The sequence below is a fragment of the Salmo trutta genome, chromosome 3, assembly GCF_901001165.1.
Source record: "Salmo trutta chromosome 3, fSalTru1.1, whole genome shotgun sequence".
NCBI classification, from domain to species: domain Eukaryota; kingdom Metazoa; phylum Chordata; class Actinopteri; order Salmoniformes; family Salmonidae; genus Salmo; species Salmo trutta.
This window is the reverse complement of record NC_042959.1, coordinates 39,060,260-39,078,292: the sequence shown is the minus strand read 5'-3', so window position 1 is coordinate 39,078,292 and position 18,033 is coordinate 39,060,260. Positions and strand designations below refer to the sequence as shown.

Sequence of the window (18,033 nt, the reverse complement as noted above, 5' to 3'; positions counted from 1 at the left end):
ATTTGCATATAATTAATCAATATTATCTTAAGCATTTGCCTAACAATTTCAGACAGGAATTCTACATCTGTCTAAAAATGATGGTGGGCTTTAGCAGTAACAGTCATTGTCTGATATGGAATGTTTTCACATGGAGAGCCAACTCTGGATCTGTTTTACTTTTTAATGCATCTCCATGGAGATGATTATGACTGAAAGTAAGCATATGGCAGCTGCCACTAGAAAAGGAGGTCAGAAATGATTAATTTTGCATCTTTGAGTCGGGGTAAACAGAGGCACACATAGTATATATGCCTTTGTAAAGGACTGACCAGTACAATGATGTTAGTGGAGCTTTCTTGGCATTTACAGTATGTACAATCATATCATATATCAATTTTAAATGTGGATAATCTTACAAACAAAATTATTGTATTCATTGAGATGTGTAAGGGGTTTCAGAAGCAATCACTATCTAGATATATCCCTTATTGCTACTGTAGCCCATGCACTTTCACAGATAGGGTTCTACTTGTGCAGACTGCAGAGCACATCCCCTTTGCCCTTGCAGTCTCCAAAGTGGCCTTCGGGTGATGGTATATATTTTTTGTATACATTTAATGTCATTGTTGTTTGGAACCCACTGCCTGAAAGTCGTGTCAAGTTCGTCACCCCATCTGTTGGTTGTGCCTGTTGCCCTGTAGCCTACACACCTTGTGTGCGCCCAGTAGCACCTTTTTCCACAGACTGTCCTGTACAGAGATTGTGCACAGACTGGTAAACAAACATGCATGGCTTGAGAGGTGCGGTCACCAGTGGAGTGTGTGTAGCTAGCTACCTACACTGAACAAAAATATAAACGCAAAACATGCAACAATAGAGTTATAGTTCATATAAGGAAAATCAGTCAATTTAAACAAATTCATTAGGCACTAATCTATGGATTTCACATGACTGGGAATACAGATATGCATCTGTTGGTCACAGATACCTTAAAAAAAAGGTAGGGGCGTGGATCAGAAAACCAGTCAGTATCTGGTCTGACCATCATTTGCCTCATGCATCGCAACACATCTCCTTCACATAGAGTTGAGCAGGCTGTTGATTGTGGCCTGTGGAATGTTGTCCCACTCCTCTTCAATGGCTCTGAGAAGTTGCTGGATATTGCCGAGAACTGGAACACGCTGTGTACACGTAGATCCATAGTATCCCAAACCTGCTCAATGGGTGACATGTCTGGTGAGTATGCAGGCCATGGAAGAACAGTGACATTTTCAGCTTCTAGGAATTGTGTACAGATCCTTGCAACATGGAGCTATACATTATCATTCTAAAACATGAGCTGATGGAGGCAGATGAATGGCACGACAATGGGCCTCAGGATCTCGTCATGGTATCTGTACATTCAAATTGCCATTGATAAAATGCAATTGCGTTCGTTGTCCGTATCTTATGCCTGCCCATTCCATAACCCCACCGCCACTATGGGGCACTCTGTTCACAACGTTGACATCAGCAAACCGCTTGCCCACACAACGCCTGTCATCTGCCCGGTACAATTGAAACCAGGATTCATCTGTGAAGAGCACACTTCTCCAGTATGCCAGTGGCCATCGAAGGTGAGCATTTTCACACTGAAGTCAGTTACTATGCCGAACTGCAGTCAGGTCAAGACCTTGGTGAGGACGGCGAGCATGCATATTTAGTAATTTAGCAGACGCTCTTATCCAGATGAGCTTCCCTGAGAAGTTTCTGACAGTTTGTGCAGAAAGTCTTCGGTTGTGCAAACCCACAGATTCATCAGTTGTCCGGGTGGCTGGTCTCGGACGATCCCGCAGGTGAAGAAGCTGGATGTGGAGCTCCTGAGCTGGCGTGGTTACACGTGGTCTTCAGTTGTGAGGCCGGTTGGACGTACTGCCAAATTCTCTAAAACAACGTTGGAGGCGGCTTTTGGTAGAGAAATTATCATTCAATTCTTTGGCAACAGCTCTGGTGGACATTCCTGCAGTCAGCATGCCAATATAGCGTGACAGCTATACTACACTAACCCTCTCCACCTCAGCTCCACTGGCTGACTGGGTAACTAACCAGTGTGCCAGGAGATAGGGGGTGATGGGGAAACAGGGAGGGGAGGAGGGGGGCACAGTCTCTCTGCTGGCCTGGCTGGCATCTCTGCCTCACTGGGCCAGATGGAGGGCATCAGATCCTGGGCTGTAATATCTGCCACACTGGGGTTCAGCCACACCATTCACTGGAGCAGTGCTGCGTGCCAGCCATGCCCTACAACACAACACTCTCTGGAGCTAAACGCTGTCGATCAGCCACTCACTTCTGCCAAGCTACAAGGACCAGCCACTGACCTCCGTTTGCCCTTGAGACATGGTGCATTTAATAAACATACCTTAGGTATCATGCAGGCTTGAGTTTGAGGAACGTACCTTCTAATTGCCATATTATGCATGCAAGGGCAAATAATCCACTGGGCACATCACATCATTTCAACGTGGACATTTGAGTAATATTTGGTTGAGACGTTGATCAATGAGATTTCAACCTTTATTCACCCACTCAAAAAGACAGCCAACAGTTATTTTTAATTTCAGTGCTATTGAGTTTGAAAACTATACTTGAATAATAATCAACTACATTTAAATATTGGAGTGAGGTTAAGAACACATAGTGATTTGATTTGACCAAAACACTCCATGAAGTGTGTTGGTCAGATGTTTAGAAGTAGCTGCCATTTTGCGATGTAGGCTTCTATACATTAAACAAGGATAAGAGCTGAGAATCTGAAAATTAACTGGATCAACCAGGACCGTTATAATGTTGCACACTCTTGAAAAGCACCCTGAGATGTATAAAACAATTCTACTCATGTGGCAAAATGTATCTTCCAGTCTTAGGGTCTACAGTGTATTCGGAAAGTATTCAGACTCCTTGACTTTTTCCACATTTTGTTACGTTACAGCCTTATTTTAAAATTGATTTTAAAAAGTTTTTCTTCATCAATCTACACACAATACCTGTTTCTCAAACTAGACACTCTAATGTACTTGTCTTCTTGCTCAGCTGTGCATCGGGGCATCCAACTCTTTCTATTCTGGTTAGTGCCAGTTTGTGCTGTTCTGTAAAGGGGGTAGTACACAGCGTTGTACAAGATCTTCAGTTTCTTGGCAATTTCTCTCATGGAATAGCCTTAATTTCTCAGAACAAGAATAGACTGAAGAGTTTCAGAAGAAAGTTCTTTGTTTCTGGACATTTTGATCCAGTAATCGTACCCACAAATACCGATACTCCAGATACTCAACTAGTCTAAAGGCCAGTTTTATTGCTTCTTTAATCAAAACAACAGTTTTCAGCTGTGCTAACATAATTGCAAAAGCGTTTTCTAATGATCAATAAGCCATTCAAAATGATAAACTTGGATTAGCTAACACAACATGCCATTGGAACACAGGAGTGATGGTTGCTTATAACGGGCCTCTGTACGCCTATGTAGATATTCCATTACTCAGTCACGTGTTGGATTTGACCCTAACATAATGCTTTGTATTCAGGGCATGAAGTTTATTTCTTTGCCACATTTCTTGCAGCTTTACTTTAGTGCCTTATTGCAAACAGGATGCATGTTTTGGAATATTTGTAATTCTGTACAGGCTTCCTTCTCTTTACGTTGTCATTTTAGGTTAGTATTGTTGAGTAACTAAATTGTTGTTGATCCATCCTCCTCAGTTCTATCACAGCCATTAAACTCTGTTTGGCCTCATGGTGAAAAAGTTTACAGAACTTACAAACAGGAGCTGAAATAGAGTTCAAATCACAGATCCAAAGTTTGCGTGCACAAACGAAATCCTGCTTTGGCGTGAGCAATTAAAATATCAGCTTCAATCAGCCCATGGATCCATCTCTAACTGGCCTGACCTTGCTTTCAGAAGGCAAAAAACAAGGCAGTGGAATTTTCCAGCCCAGCTGGCAATGAAGCCTGTCTGCTGGAGCTGAATACATTGGTGCTCCCTAAGGATCCACCTCAGTATCCGCTTCTGCTGCACATTGACAAGAATATATTCCCAAAAAATTGAGCGAGCGAGGCATATTTGAATTGATACATATTTATAACAGATTGTTGTATAACAGATTTCTTCAAAAAAGTATCTATACATAGTGTTTCAATAAATATAACATATCTTCGTGCAAAGCATGAAACTGAAGAGTTTTACAGTACAGCGCTGCATGTTCACCAAGACCTTCCGTTAATATGTTGGCCCTAATGATCAACAAATCCAAGTGCTTCCATTTTTATATATATTTTTTATTTAACCTTTAACTAGGCAAGTCAATTAAAAACAAATTCTTATTTACAATGACGGCCTACCCCGGCCAAACCCGGACGACTCTGGGCCAATTGTGTGCCGCCCTATGGGACTCCCAATCACGGCCGGATGTGATGCAGCATACTCTGTAATCCATCTCTTTTCCCTATCTGAAAGAACAGGCTACAGAATGCATTTCATCATTGCGGTTGGTTCTCTTTCAAATACTTGTTTTGATGTACCAGATGTGGGATTCGCTAGCATCACCTATTAGGCTTGGGTGGCATCCAGATTGTCATACCGACCTTGTGCCATACTGGGATATTCTCCAATACTGGCACTGAACACAAGGGGTGCTGTTTTCAAACCCCACTGATACTCTAATGAAGGTTAGCAATGCCAACAAATACATGTAAAATCCCATAGAGAATGCTAACTAAATGTGACTAGTTTCAGGAAAGTAAACGTATGACGCACGTCACTACTTCACAGGAGAAGCATTTGAACGTAAACGTTCATTTTTTATCAAAATGTGTTTTTTTGGCAGAAATGCCTTCTGGAACATGTGAACTTTCATGTGCCTTAATAACAAACTTGTACTCCCGAGTCCACAAAGCATCAGCTTTTCCTCATCCCGCTTCTACTGCGATTGGTTCACGTAACCAGACCACTGTCGGCTCTGCATCCCCATCTTACGGGAGCGAGCGGCTGAAGATAAATCTTCGCTTTTAAACACATCTCCTCAATGGAGCAGGGCCAAGACATACCAGTAATATCCTACTGCCCAGGATTAGGAATACTGTATTAGCAACAATGCGCTGCTTTCCCTTTGGCTACAGTGCCTGACATCTTACATCATGCCACCGGCTGCTCTGTACCCAGAGAGCCCACTTCTTTAACTAGGCAAGTCAGTTAAGAACAAATGTATGTTGCCTATCCTCCGTCTTCAGTCCACATGGAGCAAAGAAATAGGACCTCCCTGTCATCTTTGAGCCCCTCGATGGCCAGTGACTTTCCGGTCAGCCGGTACCCTAGCAAACAAAGCAATTATATACCCTCACCCGGATGCTATAGCAGGCCTGTGACTCCTGGAAAAGTGTGTCAGCCCCCTTAGGCACGCTCTCTGTTTTACAATTGATGCATTTTCTTGGAAAAATGATATGACTAAACTGATCGTTCCTTCCTACAATCGGTTTTCCATCGTCCTATGCTGTAAAAATGCCAGACTTTTTTGGACGGAGAGGTTTTGTCATTGTTAAGGTCCTCTAGCCGCTTTCTCAGCCTGCGAGGTACCCGACAGGAATACAGTTTATCCAAACTTATGTCGTTTCTAGGGAGGGCACGTCGCTTACGCCCAACCTCTAAGTCTATAGCTCGTCCTGGGACGTGTCCATTGTGCTGAAGATTCTTTCACAGCAGCTACTAGCCGCTGAGAAGCATAGAGATGTAATATTCCTCGGTCTTTCACTTTACTACTGCCCTTGGCGTCCCTAAAGCGAGTGTGTGGACTGCGTTTTACCAGCCACTGTTCGAGCCTGCAGTCTTTCAGGTTAATATACCCAACCCCACTCATTGGCACGGGTTGACATTTTCTCTTTATCACACCTTGGAGCCTATGGCTTTTTGCCTGTCGCCTTTCCCAGAAGGGTGTCCCCATCATTGTTCAGTATGCGTGTTGCGCATCTACTTGGATGGAATGAGAGCTCAGGCAAGGTTATGATGCTCTTCATTCATTTGGAAACCAATGGACCCTTCTATCTTAGACGGTATCCTGCCGGATCATGAGGACTATTATATTTATTTATAATGGCGTGGGTGATAGCCTTCGGAGGGGCCTGAAAGGTCCCTCTCCGACAGAGGAGTGTACCTCTTGGGTACAGTTTTTGGGACATATCACATTGAACTTAGATTTTGTGAGGCACAAATTGGGCTTCCCCTCACTTAGTTATGAGGTTTTCCCCGACGGGTTGTTTCTGCACCTTCATGGTGCATACTCCCTGCGTTTCAGAGCCTTTGAGGGTTGCTGATGTTGTGACTACCCTGGCTTCAGAGACCATGTTTGCGATATGGAAGTCGGCCATTTCTCACGTGATACAGATGTATCACCGTATTTCCCTGTGAGGAAGAGAAGCATGCTTGAGAATAACCAGAGTGGCTCCTTATCCTTTATTTAAAGGGTGAGATCAAGCTGACCATAACTGTTAAAGGCTTATTTCTATTTTGCCTTTTTTATCAAAAGTGTTGTAAAAACTTGTCAATAATCAAATGACTGGCTTTCTTGATGTCTATAGTATTCTCTTTGGGTATGCAATCTAGTTTCCGCTCAGGTTATGGATGTGTCATTGCAACCTTAAAGGTCCTTAATGATGTCACCAGTGCACTTGATTCTAAGCAATGTTGTGCTGCTATTAATATTGACTTGGCCAAAGCTTTTGATAGGGTAGACCATTCCATTCTTGTGGACCGGCTAAGGAGTATTGGTCTCTGAGGGGTCTTTGGGCTGGTTTGCTAACTACCTCTCTCAAAGAGTGCAGTGTATAAAGTCAGAAAATCTGCTGTCTCAGCCACTGCCTGTCACCATGGGAGTACCCCAAGGCTCGATCCTAGTCCCCACGCTCTTCTCAATGTACATCAACAACATAGCTGAGGCAGTAGGAAGCGCTCTCATCCATTTATATACAGATGATAGTCTTATACTCAGCTGGCCCATCCACAGATTTTTTGTTAAATGCTCTACAACAAACCTTTCTTAGTGTCCAACAATCTTTCTCTACCCTTAACCTTGTTCTGAACACCTCCAAAACAAAAGTAATGTGGTTTGGTAAGAAGAATGCCCCTCTCTCCACAGGTGTCATTACTAACTCTGAGGGTTTAGAGCTTGAGGTAGTAACCTCATACAAGTACTTGGGAGTATGGCTAGACAGTGCACTGTCCTTCTCTCAGCACATATCAAAGCTGCAGGCTAAAGTTAAATCTAGACTTGGTTTCCTCTATTGTAATCACTCCTCTTTCACCCCAGCTGCCAAACGAACCCTGATTCAGATGACCATCCTACCCATGCTAGATTACGGAGATGTAATTTATAGATTGGCAGGTAAGGGTGCTCTCAAGCGGCTCGATGTTCTTTACCATTCGGCCATCAGATTTGCCACCAATGCTCCTTATAGGACACATCACTGCACTCTATACTCTAAACTGGTCAGCTCTGTATACCCATCGCAAGACCCACTTGTTACATTTACATTTTACATTTTAGTCATTTAGCAGACGCTCTTATCCAGAGCGACTTACAGTGGTGAATGCATACATTTCATACAATTTCATACATATCATAAAAAAATTTTTTTTTCTGTGCTGTCCCCCCGTGGGAATCGAACCCACAACCCTGGTGTTGCAAACACCATGCTCTACCAACTGAGCTACAGTTGTTGATGCTTATTTATAAAATCCTCTTAGGCCTCACTCCCCCATATCTGAGATATCTACTGTAGCCTTCATCCTCCACATACAACACCCATTCTGCCAGTCACATTCTGTTAAAGGTCCCCAAAGCACGCACATCCCTGGGTCGCTCCTCTTTTCAGTTCGCTGCAGCTAGCGACTGGAACGAGCTGCAACAAAACACTCAAACTGGACAGTTTTATCTCAATCTCTACATTCAAAGACTCAATCATGGACACTCTTACTGACAGTTGTGGCTGCTTTGTGTGATGTATTGTTGTTCTTAACTGACTTGCCTAGTTAAATAAAGGCTAAATAAAATTCGAAAAATAAGGAGATAAGGGGCTCACCTTATTTGCCACTCTACTTGTCTGTCGGTCTCCAACAGATGCCTTTCATAGGTTATTTCGAGAGAATAGTTAGCGAATCCCACATGTGATACATCTCACTCATTATCAGAAATCCGGGGTTACGCAATTAACCTTAGGTTGTTTTATTACTGTAGGAAATCTTTATGCTTGCAAAACTAACCCTACTGGTCTCATCTGTGATTCGATCAAACTTAGCACACTAACTCCCACAGACCCCTTTTCACTTTTTATCTTAGGCACACGCTAAGACAATGTGTGTGCCTAAAAACATATGTACTGTAGATACTACAGGTTTTAACCATAATAGCAGCTAATATAACTAATATCTTAACGGTTAACTGCAAACGACATTAAGTGCCCTTATAGTAACTGTGGGACATTCAATATATTAATTAAATGTTGAGTCCTTTCTGAATATAGCAACAATTCAGATCTTCCCTTCTAAATAGTTAATTATCAAAACAAGGCATCAGATTTCATCTCTGCAGTGATGTAGAGGTGGTGTTTGAGGTAAGGGTGTTCAGCTAATGATGGTCCTGGCCCAGCTTGCAGAGTAGGAGGCTGTGTTCAGAGCCATTGTACAGGTTGTGGTCCTGGCCTGGGTCTCTCTCCATGAGGTACAGTTCCACAGCGTGAACCACCAGGTCAGTCTGGAAGCTAGCAGGGTCGAAACCCACCCACAGGGTGAAGCGGTAGTCCCAGGAGCGCAGAGTAGCCCATCACCTGGAATTCTTTCAGGTTAGGCAGGTCAGAGTTCTACTGGGAGGTGTCTGCAGGCCAGGGGTACTGGCTGCAGGTGATGGCCTACGAGTCCTTGCTGTCTTCTAGGTGCTTGAAAGAGTAGGCCAGGTTGTCTCCCTAGGGTACAGAGCTCCACGTCGAAGGAGTTGTCAGGACAGGGGTGTGGGGGCTTCAGCCCAGCCAGGTAAGACACTGTGGGGCAGACATCTAGCAGCTCATTCACATTCCTCACCGATCCTCCTGTGAGAGTGAGGTAGTCACAACCCATCAACAGAACTGGGAATAACAATGTCACATAGTAGAGAACAAACCTCTCTTGCACCAATCTGTCCTGTGGGAGAATGATTGTCACAGGAAGGAATCAGAGGAATATGAAAGTCTCAAATTACTCAATGGCTTCCTTTCCTTCACTATACCAATGTCTGATAGGGGAAAAAAGACTGGATAGGTTTCCAGCATACTGCTTTCATCTGTCACACCTTGCAAGATCAGTTAATTATATAATAAAGTATAAGAGAAGTACACACAAGGAATTAAAACTAGTTACTAACTATATGAGTGAATACCTTGTGTAAAGTGATGCTGTGCTAAACCAAACACATCTATGTAGGGGAAGATCTCATCCCCTGGCCACGGACAGACTGCAGTCACACCTGGTATGTAGAACATTAGGGGAAGGCGAGTGGCCACGTCAAAGTTGCTGTATTTGGCCCATTCCCCATGCTACCCAAGTGACCATCCTTTAAGAGAAAGGAATCATATTTTACAAAAATGCCAATGTAATTAAGCAATCGGACAACATAAAATGTATTATTGGCCATGGTAATCAACATACAGGCATGGAATAAAAAAAACATGTAACAATCACTAATTTTACATACGATGCTCCTGTAAATCAACAGACAGTTCATAGTCAAGACAACATATCAGTCCCTCCAGGATTTCGGCAGGGATTTTTTTGTGATATTTGCAGGCCAAAATCCTGACATTTTGCACGGTAATATGCAATGATTTTGTCCAATTTGTCATAGAAATGCGCTGACGAGGGAAAAAGTTTGTTGACGTGTGGCTTGATTGAACCATATTATGTGGTAAATTAGCGGTGATTGGTTGAAATTGCATGCCCTCTTTATAAACTGTGGTGATGGGTCAGTTTTATGTGATGATTTGACTTTTTGTGCAGTGATTGTTCAAATTTGCAAGCCCTTGCATAATATGGAGGGAATTGTTGATTTTCCGGAGAAAAAAATTGTGATCGCAGAATCCTGGAGGGACTGATATATGCTATGAATGGATCCAAGCTGGTGAAGTAAGTCTTTGTCAACTCAGGAAGGTGAAGGCAGAATTTTGATGTTCTCACACCCCCATCTAGTGGCTAAAGAGTACCTCAAGTATTGCCATTGACAAACCATTACAGACACTAGGGGTTCATTCAGTTCGATTAAACGTTTGGTACATTGCGTGACGGTTTGTACTGAACGACATGTTTCCCCACATTCTTGAACAAACTTTGAGGTACGTTTGCTCCGTTTGGTGTGTGTGGTGGGGTGTGGCTTGGAGCAATGCGTGATGTATTTAAAGGGCAGAAGTGTATTTTGAATCGTCATACAAACCCACAACCCAACTCCTCCCCATTTTTCAACTTGTCATTCAGAACAGCAACGTTTCTATTCAACTGAACACTGCACCCCATTTTTTCATACTGAACGCAGCCCAGTTTAGGACTGGGCTATATGGCCAAATTATTTGACCATGGTTTGAAGTAAAGACCACAATATTGTCTTCAGCCAGGCCCAGATCATCCAGAGTATTTGACAACCTGCCCACTTGGGAGTCCAGGTACGTCACAGAGGCATAATAGTGCTGTCGAATCTGGAGCTGAGTCACAAACATTGTCTGATGAAGGTCTCTGACCGAAACATCACAGATTTTTAACTCTGGATTTATAATAAACAATATATATTCTATAATGAGAGTGTCTTGACATAACTTCTGATGCTGAATCACTAACACAAATATGAATGGTATGTATGTAGCCAATCATAACAGATTATTTTTTTATTTCTTTGTGCTTCAAGCTTCTAGAGACACAAACAAATATAGCTTTGCCCCTACAATCATGGAACTACACTCCCCACAGGATAAACCTTTTTGGTTACATGTAGAACCCTCTGTATAAAGGGTTCTACCTGGAACCAAAAGGGTTCTACCTGGAACCAAAAAGGGCTCTTCAAAGGGTTCTCCTATGGGGACAGCCAAAGAACCCTTTTAGGTTCTAGATAGCACTTATTTTTTTCCAAGAGTGTACAAGTATAATCAACCTGGAATTCCTGTGGTATTGGTTCATATGGGAAGCTGACGTTCAGAGCTTGGACATCTTCTCTCTTCCTAATGTCAGTCCAGGGATTGTAGGTCATGCTGGGGAGGCCTTTAGGAACATCAGGGTCTGAAGCCAGGGTCATCTTATCCAGGGGGTAGAGCTTCAAGAACTCCTAATACACACAAAGTTTGTTAGGCAATCGCCAAAGACTTTCATCAGTTAACAAATCATACCATCTACATTAGGGCTCCACAACCCTGTTCCTGGAGAGATACCCTCCTGTAAGGTTCACTCCAACCCCAGTTGTAACTAACCTGATTCAGCTTATCATCAGCCATTTATTAGAATCAGGTGCGCTTGATTAGTGTTGGAGCATAAACCTACAGGATGGTAGCTCTCTGGGAACAGGGTTGGAGAGCCTGATCTACATTCTATTGAGTGAATCATACTTGCTCATCTATGTCATCTGATTGCACAGTTAAAAACTCAGTGTCTGAAAATAAGGGCAGTTGCAGGTGCGGTACCTGTGGGATTCTGAAGGGAATGTGAGGTTTGTGGAATCCAACAGCCAGAAATAAGTGCTTGTCAGAATCCCTTGTGGACTTGAGCAGTCTGACAGCCTCTGTGCTCTCCATGTCTGGTAGTGTCCCCAGAGGGGTTTCTGACACATTCACCGAGCACAGCAGGTTGACATGCGGTTGGCCATCATTGTCCTTGCAAACCTAAACAAACCAACATTTTATTTAGCTAAACAACATTTTACATGTTTGAATGGGAAAATGCACAAAAAACATCTTACGATAAGCAGTTTGAATATTACACAGAGAGATGGCTCAAAACAGACAACAGGCAGAAGCATCTTTAGCCATTATATCTTAAAGATGGAATCCGCAGTAGGAAGAAATAGCGCCACTGTCCGCCCTACCAATGTTGTTTTTGTTTTGTTTGAAGAAGTGGGGACAAGCCTCGCGCAATCTGGTAAAAAAAAATATAGAATTGCAGTCCATATTCTGTTGTTCTATCGCTGTGCAATGTCCGAGGGAAAAAACGTGCTTCACTGTTTTACGGTATCCACTAGGGTTTCCATTTGGAAAATGTGGCGCTGGACATTTGACCAGCAGAATTTTAAATTAGCAGACATTTGAAAAATGTACCGGACCCATAGGCATTGGGTGAGTAACCTGATTAGGGTGTCTACCCACAGTGCTAAGGATGACAGAAATCACATTTAGGTAATTCATATTAACAGAACATGCAAATGGCAGATGCAACGATTTGAAGTCCTTGTTAACGAATTCTGATGTGCACTTTGAAGATGTTAGAATAACTGTCCACATTTACTTTTCCTCAGCCAACAAGAAGAATAACGAACAGCAAAATCACTAGCCTATGTCAATCTACTATCCCCCATAGTAGAAAACTGTACCTATTCTATAGGTGCGCTTGTTGAGAAAGAAAGCCTATTCCAAACAGACTCTGGGTCAGCTGTGGTATGATAGATCCCAAATTCATACAACCAGAAGGCCTAGGCTACATAAACAAAAAAGGTTAAAAAGCAAAGAGTCTTATGCAACAGATCAGAACATTCATTTAAAATGTTGATAAACTATTATTCACATTATAAAGTTCAGCAATGCGCACAAGGCAGTAGGCTTCACGTGAACGTTAGTACCATAATGCAATTAGCGGGGCAAAGGCTTGTCAAAAGCACACCGCACATGCCAGCGATTTCATGTGACAGAGATGAGGCAACAACTATCATGGGTTGCTAATATGACAAGGATTGTGCCTTTGGCTACTGGACAATGAAATAAAGTTGATATAAAATAATTGCCTCCACGGATATGGTCTGATTTTGTCTAGGCTTCTTTGAAGCAAGGTAAGATATCCCTCATAATATGCAGTAAAATGTTCAGGTTTCAAACAATTAAGTATATGTTTTCAAAATGCATACTGCCTCCAGCTCATTGCAAAGTGGTGTGTGATGCGCTGATGAAGCCTGCCTTCTGTTGTCTATGCATTTGCTGTTCGATATGCTGTAGCAGCAGCTCTCGCTCTGTCTGACAGATATCCCACTCAAAGGCTCTGTATGTGTATGCTGTACTCGTGTGATAAGAGACATAACGAATATACTGTACACATGCGCCAATTTAGTTCCACCAAATTATGCAAATTAACCTATAGACCGATACGCATGACCAGTCAAATGTATTTACATCCACTGGTATTTCCATGAATTAATAGGCTTAAAATCATTTCGCCATGGGCTTTTTTCTCTCCCGGTGGACAATTGGCTAGCAGAAATTTTATTTATCAGCTTTTCAACAATACATTATTATTTTTTTATTTTTTAAATACTGTCCAAAGCCCGGCTATTACCGGCTAACGGAAACCCTGGTTTTCTTAGAGCAGTATCTACACAATTAACTACTGTTTGCAATAACTTCTTTGTTCTAATATCGCAAACGGACGTGGCAGTTTCACCATTAAGGATTCCAGCTTTAAATGAATGTTTGTATATTGAATTGAATCCATTCACTATACTGAATAGTACCCATTAAATATACAAACATTAATTTAAGTCATACATGACCAGAGCATCTGTAGACTAGGGAAACATGGCAGCAGTCAAGGCAAACACTGACCTTCCTATCTTCATATTTGAAAGAGGGAGGATGATAAGGAGGTACAGACCAGCTGTATGGGTAATCATCCGAGTGATTGGAGGCTATGCCTTCAACAAGATCACATAAAACAGTGATATTAGCACAACACAATGACTCAGGAGGACAAGTATTAACAACACAACTGAAACAGCCTCTGGCAATTTGAAAGCTCTCACATGAGATCCTGCACCAAATAAGCAGGGAGATATTTGAAAACACTGAAAACAGTGGATATTAAACAAAGTGGAGAAAACCAGAGAATTGTTACACATTTTTCAAAGTAGACTGATAAATTCACCAACCACTAAAAACATTAAGTAGGTTTAGAAAAATGGCTAGGATATTTACCTGGATGAAAGACCTTCCCAACTGACAGTGGTGTAGCCCTTTGTCTTGAAGTACTGAGGGAGAGTTGTGTAGATCCCTGCATGGACTCTCCAGTAGGAGTTAAAGTCATATAACTTGGTTGTGTCAGGTCTACGACTTGTTAGTAAGGAGGTCCGACTTGGTGCACACACTGCTTGCTACAAATTGAATGACAGAAAGATAAATATAAAAGGTGAAGAAGAAAATAGATTCAATTATCCAATTACAATGGATTGCTAACTTAAGTTGTCTTGGGCTACATAATTAAATCACTTATCTACTGTAGGCCTACCCGGGCATATGCTTTGAGAAAGACATTGCTTTTAGAGGCAAGATTATCAATGTTTGGTGATTTCACAACAGGATCCCCGTAGTATCCTAATGTTGGTCTCATATCATCAGCTATGATGAAAATAACATTTGGTCAATCTAAAGGAACGCCATTTCGAGTTCCTGTAGGTGAAATGGAAGGGGTAGAAGGTGTTGTGAGGAGCTTGGAGCCTGTGCCTTGCATTGACGGCCATGGTTATGATAAACCAGGCTTCTTAGCGTCATAGCAATGGTTATCAAGTCACAGAACATAGATGTTGTGGTGGCAGCTGCAAAGAAGTACTTGGGGGTATAAAATTGGACTTCAGAAGAGTTACAGGGTGTGTTGAGTGGTAGTGTCCCGTCTCAGGTTGTTGGCCTGGGGCAGGATCAGATAGGGTCAACGTAGTGGAATAAGGTGGTGGATTTTAATGAGTGTAGGGTTAAATGGTAGGGTAATTAAAAATGCTATTTTATTTTTCAGTTTCCCCTTTTGTATCGCAAAGTGTAATGGATTTATACTAAATTTCAGTTAGGTGCGGTAATGCAACATATTGGATGCTAACCACTGTTAAACCTCACCGAAGAAGAAACGTAGTAAGCCGCTGAACACACACCAGACATTGAGTAACATAGCTACAACATAGCAACATTATAGCTACAACATTGCAACAGTGTGTTACTGAGCAAGAATTAGGCAATATGTTTGTACACTATAATAAGTATTTAAAAAATATATATATTAGTTTAATGTTGGGTTAGGACAACTTGTGAAAAGTTACTTCTTGCACCAACTTGACAGAAGAAAATGATACAACAACTCAGGACGCAAATACATTTCTGGACAGACAAAGACAACATACGCTAATGTAGCTTGTGCATGGTCTAGAATGTTATTCATGGAAATAAACTGCATAAAAACACACGACAAGTATTCAAGGTATCTCTCTGTCAAAACATAGCAGCTTGTCTGCTTGAAAAAAAAAACTGTTCATGATTTTTAAATGGCAGTTGAAAACCAAAAAGGTGCATTACTGCCACCAACTGGACTGGAGTGTAAATCCATTACACTGATACAAAAAGGGGAAAAGGGGAAAAATAAAATTACCCTGCCAACTAAACCTACACTCATTAAAAACCCACCACCCCTATGACCCTATCTGATCCTACTCCAGGCAGAGGCCTGGGAGGATGGGACACTACCACTCAACACACCCTGTAACTCTTCTGAAGTGAAATCTCATACACCCAAGTACTTCTCTGCAGCTGGCACCACAACATGTATTTTCTGTGATTTACATTCCATTTCTGCAGTACAGTTGATAACCATTGCTATTAATGCTAAGAAGCCAACCTTACTGAAGTATCATTTGTTGGCCTATCCCTCTGCACTAGCACATATCTACTACTCACATGGATCCTCACCCTTGACCCATCATGCTCTACTTTCTTCACTGCCTCAGCATACGACACCTTCTGTAGACCATTATCGTACTTCTCTAACACCATGTCTCCCTTTCTACCTCATTTCTGCCATCCTCACACCCACCTCCCAGCCTTCATTAACCATGAACTCCCAGGCAGACAGTCGGTCCTACTAATCTCAGCAGTTTTGCAAAATGAAAAAAAAAAAAGTCCTGTCTTCTTCCTCTATGGTATTATGGAAGTTCATAAACACACGTTAGAGGTACATGCTGCCACCTACTGTGAAAAAACGGGGGACATAGGGAAAAAAATAAAACCAATATCAATGTACACCTTTAGTCAGATTAAAATGTCTACTTAGGCTCTGTGGCCTGAGAGGGAAGAACATCTTTAGAAAGTATTCCAAGGTTATCAATCCAGATTTCGGCCATCGGATAGGATTACATTTTATTCTATTTCTATACATTTAATCCTATCCAAAAGCCAAAATACGGATAGCTAACTTTTGAAAAACTGGGCCCAGGAGATCCAAAAACCTTTCCGCCGCATTCCCAAATGTATATCCAGCTTCTTTGATTTCTTGTTCGTTTGCCTGAAATGTTTCAAATTGTAATATGAATAGGCTGGAGTGGAGTGCTCTCAGGAGAATAATGATCCACAAGACCACGCCAGGCAGCACATCTCAGTATCAGGAGAAGCTCATATTCCAATAGCATCTGTTAAACGCCGATACATCCTAACGAAATACACCCTATGACTGCCCTGCTAATGTGCCTTGCTGGACCTTGTAAACTAACTGATCCAAATATTTTCCTAATCAAACATATTCAAAACACGACGGTTTTGAGCGATTATTCAAATAGTTGTTTGGAAGAAAATATAGTTATTTATTTATTGTTTAATTATTCAAGACTCCCTTTTTTATTTAATTTCAAAATAATTGCTTGATTGTATTTAAAGGCATGAATGACTCGTAATGACATGAATGAATGATTGATTATATTGAAGTAGGCTAAGTTACATTAAGTGATAAAACAGAATGCGCTCTCAGCTTGATGGTGGATAGCTTATATTTAAATAAGGCTACTAAGCGAATCAAGAGCAAAATAATACACTTGATTTAGGCTACATTATTGCATGCTAAATGTTTCTGTCAGTGACAGATGAGCAAACAAATACATTAGCTACCACCGCCAGAGATCAATTAAGGTCATATCCATGTAAAACAACCTGCTCTCAGAGCATTTCGTATTATTCTGTACGTAAACCCAAGAAACTCCATTTAGTATGATATGTTACGTTTCATATGGTATGTATTAATCTGTGGTTGTCCGTTACCCATTTCGTATGATATGTTACGAATTACAATTCGCATATGTTACGAATTACAATTCTTATTATATGTTACGCATTTGCAAAATAGTTTTGCTGTAATACAACAAAATGTGGAAAAGGTCAAAGGGTGTGAATACTTTCAGAAGGCACTGCATTCATATTCTTATACACAGTACAGTTCAATTAAATATTTAGAAAGAGGAGAGGTGCTGTGATGCAATATGTTTCTTATATGTTTTTTTTTAAGCTAAACTTGCTTTTTGCCTAGGTAACCTCTGATGGCAGAGCATTCCATGATGACATGCCTCTACAATGCCTTCAGAAAGTATTCACAACCCTTGACTTTTTCTACATTTTGTTGTGCTAAAGCCTGGATTAAAAATGTATTACATTTTTCTTTTTTGTCACTGTTTTACACACAATACAGGCTGTATCACATCCAGCTGTGATTGGGAGTTCCATAGGGTGGCGCACAATTGGCCCAGCATCTTTGGGGTTTGGCCAGAGTAGGCCGTCATTGTAAATAAGAATTTGTTCTTAACTGACTGGCCAAGTTAAATAAAGGTTAAATAAATAATTTAAAAATTCAAACAAACCCCATAATGTCAAAGTGGAATTATGTTTTATTTTTTTACGAATTAATTTAAAATGAAAAGCTGAAATGTCATGAGACAATAAGTTTCAACCCCTTTGTTATGGCAAGCCTAAATAAGTTAATCAGTAAGAATTTGCTTAATAAGTCACATAATAAGTGGCATGGACTCTCT

The 18,033-nt window shown here is 41.4% G+C and overlaps 1 pseudogene; it reads right to left on the bottom strand.

Moving 5' to 3' along the window:
* Positions 1–8,195: 8,195 nt before the first annotated feature.
* On the bottom strand, positions 8,196–17,219 carry LOC115175040 (iduronate 2-sulfatase-like; annotated as a pseudogene).
* Positions 17,220–18,033: the final 814 nt, after the last annotated feature.